We start from the raw sequence: 15,456 nt of genomic DNA on the forward strand, positions 1-15,456 counted from the left end.
GCGAAATCCCTGATCCAAGTGTCATTTTTGGAAGATTCCAGAGCAATGACTCAGTGTGCCACTTGTCCCATCTCGCTCAGCGCAGGTGGCCTTTGTTCCACTTGCTTTGCAACGCAGGTACACCATGGAGGAGTTGAGTTTCAGCGCAGAAGCCTAGTGGAGCACCTGCTTTGATTTCAGGATTGCTTGTTTTTGAGTGTTTTCAGGTGGAGAACTGATCTGAGAGCTGTTGGTTTGCTGACCTTGTTCCTCTAGGGGTAGGAACATCATGTTTAGGGACTTTGGATCCCTTGGATTATTGACAATTCATGCCTGATGCTGCAAGGCACAAAATTGTCTATAACAGATGCCCCCTAAAGTATGAGGTCGTTTATCGGGTGAAATGCTTTATTAGGAGGATCCGAAGTTCATTCAATCTGCTGAGAAGTGTCCTGTAATAAGATACAATACAATACATTATTTTTCATTCTTTTTCATGATCTAGCTGAGGCGGGCATTCCCATGCTCAGCTTTATAAATACATTTTGGTACATAGAACAGACGATCGTCTGATGATAGACTGATAATTCTCTGCTGAAATTATCATCCTTTGAGAAGGATGATCATCTGCTGCAATGATGTACATATCAAATGTCTTTATATCCTGAATATATATCGCAGCCCGGATGGATGAAACTAGATCCGGGGTCTTCAATCTCTTCCGATCTTCACTCGATGTACAAGTCAATCCATGTGAGAATTTCTTGAAGTCGAACATGGAAAGACATCGCTTGATTACCGGTCAATGATGTAAACGATTAACAAGCGCGAGAGGAATCACCGATAAGGATGATGACCCTCAAGGTACGGCAGTACAATTCACATGGTGGGAATAAAGGACTTAGCGTCGACCACCATGCAAAATCTTCTGGTCGAAGGTCATTGATGTATACCCGTCGCCGGAAGTGAGAAACTTGCCATTGAGGCATGCAAGCTTCAAAGTACTGAAGGGGGTGTTCCTAGATCAACTCCTTGGATAATGAGCTGATGTCGACAAGGAGTGATCCGTCAAAGGAGGGCTTTAATGAATCCCACATCAGTGACACGGAACGGAGCTAGTGATTGTGATGAGGTGAAAACAAACTGTGATGTATGATTCAGGGTGGCGGTCATGAAATGGATGAAGGACAATGTATGGCAGTGGATGGGACTCGGTTGACTCTTTGCAGAACAACATCTCTTGAACATATAACGACACTGATGTGATGGATTGGTAGCATTACCCCAAATGTGGATGGTGTGGCGAGGACCATGGTGATGAGACCGGTGAATGAAACAACCCAACCCGATGTGATACGGAGGGCAAAGTGTCATGTTCAAGAGTGACTTGCTACCATTAAAGCTGTGAGGTTCTCCCAATTTTTCCCCAGTCATTGCTGACCAGTACCTCTTTATTTTTATCAAGCTTGAGGAGGATAACATATGCTTGTTCTATAACCTGCCCTTCGGGCAAGCCCATCGCTATGTTTTAACGAGCCTAGCGATAGGGAAACTCGTTCTCGTCTAAAGACAAGTTTGTCGCTATTTAATGAATTTAACGAGTCTAACGACAAGGATAACTCGGTCCTTTTCATTTTTAGAGAGTCTGAAAAGGTACATAAAGTCAACTCCAAAATTCCTTTTTCGTCATCTAATCCCTTAAGTCCGAAAAAGTATAAAACAATACAGAAGGGATGAATTTTCGATTGCTTTAACAAGCCGAACAAAACAAGCGCTCGATCTTTTTGTGCAATAATCCCTCAGGTCCAAAAAGATTAAAATCTAGAGGAGGGATATCTCTTCCAGTCGTTTAACGAGCTGGAAGGCCAAAACTCGGCAAACTTTTCATATTTTACGAGTCAGTGAAAAGAGCTCAAAGAAGACTCGTCTTTTGAGGAACGAGTGATGAACAGGGCAGCAGCAGATTCCAGGTACAGGTTGGAATATTCCAATCACGGCAGTGTCACAAGGATGGCTAAGCGAAATCACTCTTCGCAGCTGTTCCTCAAAATGGGTAAACAAGCATATGGAGATGAACGATTGGCCAAATGAACGGATGGAGGTGAGACTGCAAGAACACGACCAAGGGCTTTAATATGGCTGTCAAAGGTTACATTTACCAAGGTTATTTACCGGTTCATTTTTTCTGAGTGAGCTTGAACTCTAGGGGAAGATTGCTCACAACTTATGTTTATTTTTTAACGAGCATGAACTATGTGCTAAAACTGCTTGGATCTTGCATTTATTTTTTAAACGAGCATGAACATTGCTAAAACTGCTCGAATATACCAGTCTTAATACAAGGAACGCCTCAGGTGAGGTAGTCATATTTAAGGAGCTATACCTCACTAGTTACTCCGATTTGGCAAGTTTTAACTTTTGCCCCACATCCTTTCTTTATGCAAGCTGGAAACGGCTAATCCTACGAGTTTAACGGGTTAGACCTACAGGTTTAAAGGGAGGACCTAAAAATTTAAAAAAAATAAATAGTCATCCCGTGCTTGCACTCCAAAAGGTTCGCATGCCCCCAGGTATAAAGTATAATTTCAAGGCTACCCCTCCTCTGTCCCACCTCTGTTTTTCTACTTGTCGTCTTGCTATATTTTTAACGATACTTGTCTTCTCGTTATTTTTCGGTGCCGACGGTACTTGTCTTCCCATCAGTTCACTTTTTGATTTTTGCAAGATCGCAACAGATAAAACATTGGCGTTACGGAGGGAGGTTTGCCTCTTACTTATTATCCGAAAAATGGTTTTGTTCGCTGCCACAAACTAAACTCTTTTTTTTCGGTGATGTCTATTACTAGGTTGCTAAGGATGGTGACTACTTGTTGCAGCAATTTCATCTCTTTCTTTGGAGGCTGCCCCTACTTATCCTTCAAAACATATGTTTTAATGGGTGAGGCTTGCCTTCAAAGATGGTGGCTACTCGCCGCCACAAATGGATCTCCTCCCTCAGGAGAGCCTACTTTTTAGACAAAGGGAGCGAGAAGCTGATTATCTCACTCACATAACTTTGACAAAAGAACTTTATCCTAGAACAACCCTCTCTTCCTTCCTTCGGACGGGGTACGGACTAGTCCCATTCTTCTGCGGAAATTAACTTTATACCCAAGGTTTCCTCTGCCCAAGGCAGGCCAGGGTGCATGCCCCCTGGGTCCCAGTTACATCTTTCCGAATCACTCGCATTCATCGGGAAGTAGAACCGGGGGTGGAGGCATTCCTTGAGCGAATAAACCGTTAAGGGATGGTATTTGACTATTTGCGATGCGTGATCCTGGAAATGAAAGCTGGTCTACGAGCTTGACCATTCTTCCTTCGTGCGGAAAACACATAACTCTAAAGAGTGAGGACACTATCGCCTCCATGCAATATATATAGTCTCGTCCAAGGAGTAAGTTATATACCAAGGGTCCCTGGGCGACCATGACGTTCATATGAACTGTCTTCCCTTTCAATGTAATGGGAACATTGGGGAGAATCCCTAACGGGTGACTGGTTCCTTTATCAAAACCCGATAGATTTCTCATCTCAGGTAAAAGCGCCGGGGAACCCAGTGCTTTCCAAGCAATAGAGGAAAGGATACTCACAGATGCCCCTTCATCAATGATAGTTCCAGCCATCACCATTCTGTAGATTTGGACAATGATTCTGAATGGGATACTGGCTGGTAACCGGGGTCTGCCTAGTTGATTCCAATCAAAGGATACAACTAGGTTGCTTGGTGGTGGGACCGAATACACGGCCGGATATGACCCTAACGATGTTCCTTCCTGCGATAAAGGAATGGGCGCATTGCCCTGATGCTCATCAGAGTCTGTGTTGATGAAAAGAATATGGACGGTGTCATCCTTATCCTCTTCAGTGAGGGTGTCATTTGAAGATGGGTCTTCAATGACGGAGTCATTTGAGGATGAAACCTCTGAAGGAAGAACCGGGTCAACTGCCGTTTCGACCTTTAGACTTTCGTCTGGTCTGGATTCAGTAGGTTCATTCTCAATGACCGACACTTCAGCTGACCACTTGATCGGGCCAGCTGGATTTTCAACTATCGAGGGACTTGGCACGAGTTTTTGGTATCCAGGAGGAAGTCGTAACGGTGAAACCGGACGATCTTCCAAAACTCTCTTCGCCTCGTCTAAGAATGGACATCGGTGGATGGCGTGATCACCTTCACACAACATACAGGGTGATCTTGGTCTCCCTTTTCGTCCTTCACTCTCGCTAGTTGACGGACTGCAATCAACATGACTACCAGAGGTTGATGCTACCGGATTGTGCAACCTGGGGGACCAGTCCCTTAGTATCCGGGGAATACAAGGACAATCACGATGGAAGTGGGTCCCTTTGCAAATGACACATGGCGATTTAGTCCCGGTCGGTGCAGTGTGTGGATTTCTGTCAGATGTCTTTTGCTTGCCCCCAGTCGCCTTCGCCATAGGCCCCTTCTGCTTCTTTTCTTTCTTCTTCTTTTCCTTCTTCTCCATGGGAGGCTGACTTTTTCCGGCTCTACCTTGCGAAGATGAAGGATCAGAGGAAGAATTGTAAGAAGTGGAAGGCTGGTGGGTAGCTCTAGACTGGTCTGACTGTTGATTCGACTGCTCAGGATTAGTGGTGATCTAAACTACATTAGTTGAAGAGTGCCATACAGGTAGGCCAATTGTCAATCCTGGAAGTGACAATGTGGCCATATGAGGCACACCAACATCTCCCCAAGAGGAGAAGGGATTGGGACTTCCGCCAAGGTGACTTCCTTGGTTGGTGGGCTCCATACTTTTCAACTGAAAGATCAACGTGGGAATAACAGGTGATTATGTTCCGATTAAAATAAATTTTATTAACGACGCTTTTAGACACAACTTTGCTTTTTCATGTTTTAAGAGTCGAGAAAAAGCTAAAGATGACTCTAGTCTCCTTCGATGTTTTAACGAGCCCGAAGTGACAAATGCTCGGATGGACTTTTTCAGTTATAGAGTTTGAAAAAGGCCAAAAGAAACTTCTCTGGAGTTCTAGGCAGAGGGTGTGCCAAACTTTTCGCGAAACCACAGAATACGTTTTACGGTACGGGTGGTCGATCTTCGTGAAAGCTGTGTTCACTGCATCGCGATCAGTAGGGCGGCTGACACGGCTTCCTATGGATAAAGGCTTTGTTCCTATAGGGGTCTCCCAATATATACGCGACGGTACGTGGGAGCACAAGTCCGTATTAGTGCCACCGACTCTCAGGAGGAATCATCCACCTTCGTAGAGATCGACAGTCACTATGTTTAACGACGCCGGAACACGTCTCTACCTAGACCTCTATGTGTTTGCGTTATGTTACAAAGCGTTGTTATGTAAATTGAATTTATTTTAATGTTGATCTTGTTTAGCAGTTTGCCTTTAAGGATCACCACGAGATGTATGTAACAAATTCCTGAATGCAGTCTAAGATGAGAAGCAAACTTTTCAATCTTTCAACTTTGAAAATCTTAACTACTGAGGGAAAAGAAAGGCAAATCTTTTCACACAGATCATAGAGCACACACTAATGCAATTTTTTCCTAAATCAGCATGCAAACAGTCAAATGCAAAATGCACAATGCATGTATTTTCTTTTCCCTTTCTTAATGTTGATGTATTACAAAAAGAAAGTTGTTATATAACTTTGATTTCGATTTAAAGCGAAAGTAAACAAGCTAGTCCAAAATCAAAAGACACCTTAAGATTTACTTGTTTAATCACTGGAAATACATGAAATCAAACCATAATGACGAAAGTAAAAAGACTAATCAGCTATGGACAGCAAACAAGCTAACTCTTTAGACCAGCAAAATGCCTAACACAGGTTCAGATCTAAGAGGCCAAAACAAGACTAGTTCACTTTCGTTATGGGAAATTGTAAATGAAGTAAGAAATACAAAAGAACAAGTACAATTTTGTTATATAACAGAGGTGGAATGATGGCAAGTAAGGTTGGTTTCAGAATAGGTACAAGAAAGACAACTTGCTGCAAAAACTATAGTGAAAACAGGCAAGAAAAAGGGAGGAAACCCCAACTGCACAAGGCAAAATTGGGCCAACGCAGGTGCTGCTCAGCCAGTCTGGCTCTCAGCGCAGGTAGCCCCTTCGGGACCTGCGTTGCAAAGCAGGTAGCCTGTGTACTACCTGCTTTGGAAAACGAAAGTTGCGTTTTCTCAGTTTCCGGGTCACAATTTTCTCAAAAATTCACAGTTTTTGCTCAAATCAGAAGCTATCAGTCAAGCACACACTAAGGGATGACAAGGAGGATGAAAAGCTATCACTAAGAGCTTACAAGGATCCTTGTAGATCAGCTCTTCAAATCATGAACATGCTCAGAAATGAGCTAGAGTGGCTGCCCTCTACTTCGCTTTTGATATAGTCAAAAGCTTTTCGATTTGGTACTCTTTTGTTCAGGAAATGAATAGCAAAATACTACAAACAATCAAACAGATACGATCCCCAGTGGAGTCGCCAGTTTGTTGTAGGGAAAAGTATCCGACTCGGATGACCCTATCCCACTCTAAGGGTGATAGTACCTCAACAACAACTGTAAAGAAAACTACTTAAGGTTTACTTCTTTACGAAAGCAAGAGAGAATGAGGAAATGCACTAACCGTTGCCTTGCGCTTAATGTCGAATCCAAACTCTTCTCTTTGGTTGCTTGCTCCCAGCTCCTTGCCCTTTTGCTGGCCCAGCTACAATGAGATCCTGCAAAATAACAAAGAAGGAAACTACAAGAAGCATGCAATCATAACTGATTCAAGGATTAGCATAAATCAAATATACAATTATCACAATATATCATTGAAACAAGTGCATATAGAAGAACCTCAATAGCTTTTATTAATGAAGAAGTAAAGTTCTGAGAGAGTTACAACCATTGAAGGCCCCAATCCAGCAACACCTCCCAGCAGAAAGAATTTCTCCTCTTCACCTCCTTCAAGCAATCACCCAATAGCTCTATAGTGAAACCAACAGCATATCATTACTTTGCACAAAATTCCAGCCTCCTGAGCTCATAGGAGAGAGCTCAATATATAGATGAATTGAGAAAGGATGAGTCAGCTTGCAACTGATGTGTAGCTGCCTTGTGTCCTCTCTCTCTTCAGTTGATCTTCAGTTCTTGAGTCCACTTGGAGAACCTTGCTTCCACTTGGAGAAACAGAGCCTCTGACTCATCACAAGGCGAAATCCCTGATCCAAGTGTCATTTTTGGAAGATTCCAGAGCAATGACTCAGTGTGCCACTTGTCCCATCTCGCTCAGCGCAGGTGGCCTTTGTTCCACTTTCTTTGCAACGCAGGTACACCATGGAGGAGTTGAGTTTCAGCGCAGAAGCCTAGTGGAGCACCTGCTTTGATTTCAGGATTGCTTGTTTTTTAGTGTTTTCAGGTGGAGAACTGATCTGAGAGCTGTTGGTTTGCTGACCTTGTTCCTCTAGGGGTAGGAACATCATGTTTAGGGACTTTGGATCCCTTGGATTATTGAAAATTCATGCTTGATGCTGCAAGGCACAAAATTGTCTATAACACTACATCACGTGAAGGGACTTCTAATCAACTAGAGAGGAAATCTAAAGTGCTAGTGAGATTCTTGTGCATTTTACCTGCAGAAATTGGACCTGGCAGTGAATGAGGTATTTATAGAGGTATTATTTAGAACCTTATTGGTTTAGTCAAAAGCTAGTCGAAGCAAACATGAGGCGGCAAGGTGGATATGGTGGTTCCAATGTCAATCCGATGGTTTTAGCTCAAATGCATCATATTGCTTCCCAGAGAATGCAACATAATCATGGTCTGCATGCCTTTCTTGGGAGGCCTGATGTTCCACCATTGGATGAAGAGCAGCACTATATGTCTTCAAAGGCAGAAAGTCACTAGCAGTGGGAAGGAGGCGATCCAAATGTGACAAATGTGCCTCCTCACATATATAAAGAAGGTCAAGGTCCTCCTGAACCAAGCAGTGGAAGCAAGATTCCGATAGGTCCTGATGCATCTAGCTCCCCATTTTATCAAAGTCAAATTCTAGATCCTAAGGCACAACATGAAAAAACGAGCATCAAAGATGTGACAGGATCTGAGCACGAGCAAGAAGTGGAAGCTGGGTTTCAAGATCCATCTATACCTCCAATATTAGAGTTACCTGAGCAGAGATTTATGGATGAGATTATGAAGTTGACAAAAGATCAAATTGATGCAGAGGATGAGGAAAGCAGGAGGCATCAGGAGCGCACTAGAGAAATTAATTTTCAATACCAAGAGAAGTTAAGAGCCATGTGAGCTCAACAGTCTAAATATCGAGAAGAATTTTTATGTCGAGAAGCACAGATGCGTCAGCGGCAGTATCAACAATCCAATCTAACTCAATTTCAACATGGTGCTGGTGGCCCAATGGCTGGATACAATGAAAATGCTCACGAACCTCATGGTCATGGTGGTGGTCTTGGAGAAGGTAATCCAGGCTACCCAGGATGTTATGAGTTGTTCAAGGATAGAATGGCATACTATGGCAATGCTGAACATCCATTCAACAGAAATTTCTCTTCATTATACTTCATATCCATACTCATAAATGATGTATGTGAATTGGTGCAGAGTTTATTACTGCATTACATTAAGGGAAGGTGAAAAGTCAAAAATTGAAAATCAATAGTAAATCGAAGAATATCTACCATTGTAGAAAGATAGGAACAGACTACCTATTTTTGACTTTAGTTAATAATTCAAAGGATCTACGCTACAGGTGTTGCCTCCTCGTGGGTTATCAAACAAAAGATTATTTGGCTTTTGTTCTCTATCTTTAGTTTTTAGTTCTTGAGCTGTTGTAACAGCTCCTCTGTTTGTCGATCTATATTCTGACAAATTGGTCCTATTTATTGTATTCTAAATCATTTGTAAAGGGTTCTGAGTTCTGGGAAATGATGGAGGAAAACCCAGCGCTTTCACTATACAACTTCTGGCCAGGAAATTAATAAAAGGATGCAGCTCTTATTCATGAGATTCCTGTGGTGTGAGTTTAGCAATAAGTGTTTTCTTACTGTTCGATATGTGTCTTGTGATGTTTTACATTTCATTCACAATAATTTCCAGCTGAATGCTTTTAAGTAAGAAAGGTATAATTCAGTTTACTACTCTGCCTTGGGAAAGCGTTCATGTTCTGTGTGGCTTCTTCTGTCTAAAAAGGATTCATCACATATGCCCTTTTCAGCCTCTCAACTGTCTTTCCACTCCATATTATTCAAATTTGATTGCTAAGCTTCCTACCTATCTTGCCTTATGAAACAATATGTGTATTTGATTTAATTTCTCAAGCTCATGTTGTTCTTGGTCCCATCTAGCCCAGAAAATTCAGTCATTCAATCAATTACCTCTTTCTCATATCTATTTACTAGCCTAAAATCAGTATTCATTTTGAGTCATCTCAGACCCTGTTGTTTCTTTTTACTGAGAGTGACCCAGAGAGAGCCCTCTCCTGTTCTTGTAGGGCTAGCTACCAGACTGAGCATGGTTTGTGGTTATCTTGGATTTTGCCTTCCTTCAGCCTAAGGCATATTTAGGCTCTAACATAGTGGCGACCGTACTGGGGAAGAAAATGGTTTGCTTGTTGATGTCATTTGATTTATAAGCTACAGACCGAGCCTGAAGTTATTCCAGGTAACCTTCGAAACACTTTTTCTTTGCATTAGCACAAGTAGATAAACGTTGCTTCAGTCAATCTCCGGTCTAGCTTGTGAACGTGACACTTGACTTGTGAATTACCCCCAGTACATCAGATTGTTCTAGACTTTGGGTGATGAGTCTAGAATTCAATAGGCTGAAATCATTCACCTAGCAACTTCATTCATTGAAAAATCCAGAGATCAATGCTTCATGGTGACTCCACTGCAGGAAAATTAGTAGCTTTAAGGTTGTCAAGATGGATCGGGTTGCAAGAAGATACGCTCCCATGAGCCGAGATCACATCCTAGGTTTTCCAAATAAAATTCCCAAGGTAGATTGGTCAAAGAATTTTCCTATGTTCAGAAATGTGGAAGGTAATGACGATGCTCTTCATCTGGTGAAATTTCACATTCATGTGCATAAATTAAAGATCACTTTTCCTGAAGATTATTTGATGAAAATGTTTATGGCTACTCTAGAAGACGAAGCCTGATCTTGGTATGAAAGTTTGCCACCTGCTTCTATTTATTGTTTAAAAGATTTTCATGCAATATTCTTTGAAAGGTATAAAGAATCATATCCATCCTTGTCTTTAGTTCAAGATTGTTGTAGCCATGTTCATAGTTTTATTGAAGATCTTGAGAATTTTTATGGACATGATGACTTGATGGACGGAGAAATCATGGAATCATTGTATGAGAATCCATTTCAGCAACATAAAGAGAGTGATACTTATCAAGATGATTAGGAAAATTTGCAGCGGGATCAAGATTTTAGTACGCTGGAAGATGAAGGAATTTTGCATCTTGACAGCCAACAGGAATTACATGAAATGGATCAGCAGTATGAGGAAAATTTGTACACTCCCTCACTTGAAATTAATGAAGACAATCTTTGTTTGAGCAGAAGAAAACAAAAAGTATTATCTCCTCTATCTGAAGATGAGATAGATCAACTCTTGAATGGTCATGTTCCAGCTCAAGTTAACGCAGATCTGCAATGTGCACATGGTCAAGAAGGTGATGGTGGAACTTCTTCCTCTTCTGAGAAGGATGATAGTCCTGTAAGCAGCTTTATAGATCAGCAGGTTGAAGATGTCCATATGGATGAAAGTGATGAAAGAAAAAGTGTCGTTTCAAATCTATCCATAGAAGAAGACAGCATGCAGGGAAGTCAAGTTTCAATTTCAGAATGTGATAACGTTAAGTCAGCCATTTCAGATCTATATTTAGATTGTGATGACCAAGAATACCTTGTATTGAATGCCATGAAGGACAACCCTGCTGCTAAAAACATCTGGAATAAAGAAGATAGAGTAATGAATCCAAACGTTCTCATGTCATCAGAACAAAGCCTTCATAAAGAGGTAATCCAGTCAGTTTATGAACAAGTAAGTGAAAAATTTTCTCTGGATGAATTTGTGGTAGATCATATAAATGATAGTGTCGGGTTTCACAAATCATTTGAAGTTTCTTTTCTCATGATTGATGAATGTAATGAGAATCTGGCTGTCATATCATATGAAGATGATCAAAACTATATTCAGACTACATAAGATCAGAACATTTAGGATTCCCTTTCCGATTCTTCTTCATATGTCTCATGTTTTGAAATGTTCTTTGAAGAGGAGATATGCTCATCTACCTGTTTAGAATTTGTTGAGGACCAGGAACATGCTCTTATTGAAGTACATTATAAAGGAGGGTCAGAATCAAAGGAGAAAGACACCTTGCTCTTTCAGCAGGAGGAAAGAATTCATGTTTTTCAGGATCCAATGGCAAATTTGTTGCAGTCAGCAGTGAAGGTGATTATTGCAGTATTCAGTGATGAAGGAGATCATGGTCAATCATGTTTTTGGATGCCCAGTTAATAGTATTCATTGTTGACCAGAAGATCTGATCAGGAGAATCAATCAAGAAGGCATCTGCTTGATTGGTTGCATTGGCATTTTGATATAGTTTTATGGTATATTTTCTTGCAAGAAACACAGGTGGTCATGTACTACCACCAAGCTTTAATTTTTAAGTTCAGGTCTTAGTATTTTGAGTTAGTTTGTTAGAGTCAAGTTTTTTCAGTCATTTCAGTTTGCATTGAGTCAGTTTCAGTCAAGTTTCAGTCAATAAATTGAGTCATATTGGTTTGTCAGAATAATGGACTCCATAGCCCAATGGACAAAGGCACTGTCTAGCTCTTCCAGAGATCTGCCATTCTTGGCACCTCCAAGGAGCAACCATCCCCATTGGAGCCAATGTTAGAGTCGGTCTTGTCAGTCTTCCATCAGAGATCAAAATTATTTTTGCATTTCATTTTAAGGTGTCTCGCTCGATTCACTCTGTTGCATTCCATTAGGGGCATGACATTGACTGACGGAAGGGTCTCTTCACCTGTTTCTCTCATGGTTGTACCTGCTGGGCTGGTCACAATTTCTCAAAGATCATCAAAGTTGATTTCAGTCATTTACAGTCATAGATGGTGTTTTGGTCAAAAAAGCAGTATTTCAGTTTCTAGGTCTAGGGTTTGGTCTTCAGAATGTCAAATAATGCCCACAGGTCATGAGGATGTCTTCAAATAAGTTTTCATTTCAAATGTTTTTGTCATCATCTTGCTGGACTATGACTTTTCTTCAAAACTCTGTTTTGAAGAAAATTCGTCATTTAATTTTGTAATAAATTGTCATGTAATTAGCAAAGTTTTTCAATTGTGAAAGTCTTCAGGAGCCGTCCTGATCCTCTGCCGAAGTTCCAGCCATCCATTCCCTGCAAAAGAACAGACAGAAAGGACATCATCAGCCCAAAAATCAAAGCAAACAGTGAAGTGTCAAAGCTACATTTCTCATAAAAGATGGATCAATTGCTGCAATAAGTATTGGTGCCCTGCTGCTAGGTTTTGGCTGGAAGAAGTCAAAAGCATCAAAGAAGATGTCAAGGGTCAATGATAAGACAATATGTATGCATTTACATGCTGGTAGAGATTCTTCAGTAGGCATGTTTTCTTCACTAGACTCAATTGTAGATTCTGATGAATCTGTTCCTTTGGTAAAGATGTGTGGGATTACCACTGTCCATGATGCAGTTCTTGTCGTTGAAGCAGATGCCAAGTTCATAGGGATGATTCTATGGCCCAAGTCAAAGAGATCAGTGTCACTAAATGTTGCAAAAGAAATTTCAAGGGCTGCAAGGGAGCATGGAGTAGAGCCTGTGGGAGTTTTTGTGGAAGAGGATGCCAATGAGATTGAACAAGCATGCGACACAACTAACATTGTTTTTGTACAGCTTCATGGAGAACGTGCACGTGGTGCCATTTCAAATCTGATACAACATCGCCACATTATTTATGTTTTGCATGCAGACAAGGATGGAGAACTATTGACAAAACCCCCGAACGGGAAATGCTCAAATTCAGTCGATTGGCTTTTGATTGACAGCTTACAAAGTGGAACTTGTGAATTTTGAAGCCAAACTATGTGTTTAGAGTGTGCGCGACGCATTGAGCAGATGGCGCGACGCACTGGAGGAGCGTGGCGCATTGGGCACCTCTACGTAGTGTAAAATTACACGGGCGCGGTGCACCCACAGCATGCGGCGCATTGGGCCAGCCGCGCGGCGCACACAGCCAGGACGCCAAAAAATTGCTGAAACCTTCCTCCATCACCCAAAACACGCACGAATTTGACGGGTTGAGCCTCCATCATCGCTCTTTGTCCAAATTTGAACGCCTGCATCACGTGAAGGGACTTCTAATCAACTAGAGAGAAAATCTAAAGTGCTAGTGAGATTCTTGTGCATTTTACCTGCAGAAATTGGACCTGGCAGTGAATGAGGTATTTATAGAGGTATTATTTAGAACCTTATTGATTTAGTCAAAAGCTAGTCGAAGAAAACATGAGGCGGCAAGGTGGATATGGTGGTTCCAATGTCAATCCGCTGGTTGCTGCTCAAATGCAGCATATTGTTGCCCAGAGAATGCAACATAATCCTGGTCTGCATAACCTTCCTGGGAGGCCTGATGTTCCACCATTGGATGAAGAGTAGCACTATATGTCTTCAAAGGCAAAAATTCACTAGCAGTGGGAAGGAGGCGATCCAAATGTGACAAATATGCCTCCTCACATATATAAAGAAGGTCAAGGTCCTCCTAAACCAAGTAGTGAAAGCAAGATTCCGATAGGTCCTGATGCAGCTAGCTCCCCATTTTATCAAAGTCAAATTCCAGATCCCAAGGCACAACATGAAAAAACGAGCATCAAAGATTTGATAGGATCTGAGCACGAGCAAGAAGTGGAAGTTGGGTTTCAAGATCCATCTATACCTCCGACATTAGAGTTACTTGAGCAGAGATTTATGGATGAGATTATGAAGTTGACAAAAGATCAAATTGATGCAAAGGATGAGGAAAGCCAGAGGCATCAGGAGCGCACTAGAGAAATTAATTTTCAATACCAAGAGAAGTTAAGAGCCATGTGAGCTCAACAGTCTAAATATTGAGAAGAATTTTTATGTCGAGAAGCACAGATGCGTCAGCAGTAGTATCAACAATCCAATCTAAGTCAATTTCAACATGGTGCTAGTGGCCCAATGGCTGGATACAATGAAAATGCTCACGAACCTCGTGGTCATGGTGGTGGTCTTGGAGAAGGTAATCCAGGCTAGCTAGGATGTTATGAGTCATTCAGGGACAGAATGGCATACTATGGCAATGTTGAACATCCATTCAACAGAAATTTCTCTTTATTATACTTCATATCCATATGCATAAATTTTGTATGGGAATTGGCGCAGAGTTTATTACTGTATTACATTAAGGGAAGGTGAAAAGTCAAAAACCGAAAATCAACAATAAATCAAAGAATATCTACCACCGCAGAAAGATTGGAACGAACTACCTATTTTTGACTTTAGTTAATAATTCAAAGGATCTACGCTACAGGTGTTGCCTCCTCGTGGGTTATCAAACAGAAGATTATTTGGCTTTTGTTCTCTATCTTTAGTTTTCAGTTCTTGAGCTGTTGTAACAGCTCCTCTGTCTGTCGATCTGTATTCTGACAAATTGGTCCTATTTATTGTATTGTAAATCATTTGTAAATGGTTCTGAGTTCTGGGAAATGAAGGAGGAAAACCCAACGCTTTCACTGTACAACTTCTGGCCAGGAAATTAATAAAAGGATGCAGCTCTAATTCATGAGATTCATGTGGTGTGAGTTTAGCAATAAGTGTTTTCTTATTGTTCCATATGTGTCTTGTGATGTTTTACATTTCATTCATAATCATTTCCAGCTGAATGCTTTTAAGTAAGAAAGGTAGAATTCAGTTTACTGCTCTGCCTTGGGAAAGCGTTCATGCTTTGTGTGGCTTCTTCTATCTGAAAAGGATTCATCACATATGCCCTTTTCAGCCTCTCAACTGTCTTTCCACTCCATATTATTCAACTTTGATTGCTAAGCTTCCTGCCTGTCTTGCCTCATGAAACAATATGTGTCTTTGATTTAATTTCTCAAGCTCATGTTGTTCTTAGTCCCATCCAGCCTAGAAAATTCAATCATTCAATCAATTACCTCTTTCTCATATCTATTTAGTAGCCTAAAATCAGTATTCATTTTGAGTCATCTCAGACCCTATTGTTTCTTTTTACTGAGAGTGACCCGGAGAGAGCCCTCTCCTGTTCTGGTAGGGCTAGCTACCTGACTGAGCATAGTTTGTGGTTATCCTGGATTTTGCCTTCCTTCAGCCTAAGGCAGAGTTAGGCTCTAACAATACCCACTTAGAATGTCTAACAGGGAA

The 15,456-nt window shown here is 41.3% G+C and overlaps 3 pseudogenes; all 3 read left to right on the forward strand.

Annotated features, from left to right (window-relative positions):
- Window positions 1-7,717: 7,717 nt before the first annotated feature.
- LOC149186110 (uncharacterized) lies at window positions 7,718-8,647 on the forward strand (annotated as a pseudogene).
- A 3,571-nt stretch (window positions 8,648-12,218) lies between these two features.
- LOC149186111 (N-(5'-phosphoribosyl)anthranilate isomerase 1, chloroplastic pseudogene) lies at window positions 12,219-13,131 on the forward strand (annotated as a pseudogene).
- A 304-nt stretch (window positions 13,132-13,435) lies between these two features.
- On the forward strand, window positions 13,436-14,490 carry LOC149186112 (uncharacterized; annotated as a pseudogene).
- Window positions 14,491-15,456: the final 966 nt, after the last annotated feature.

This window comes from Pinus tabuliformis, chromosome 3_1 (genome assembly GCF_031772625.1).
Source record: "Pinus tabuliformis cultivar Carrire ecotype Pingquan chromosome 3_1, CPIR1, whole genome shotgun sequence".
NCBI lineage: Eukaryota > Viridiplantae > Streptophyta > Pinopsida > Pinales > Pinaceae > Pinus > Pinus tabuliformis.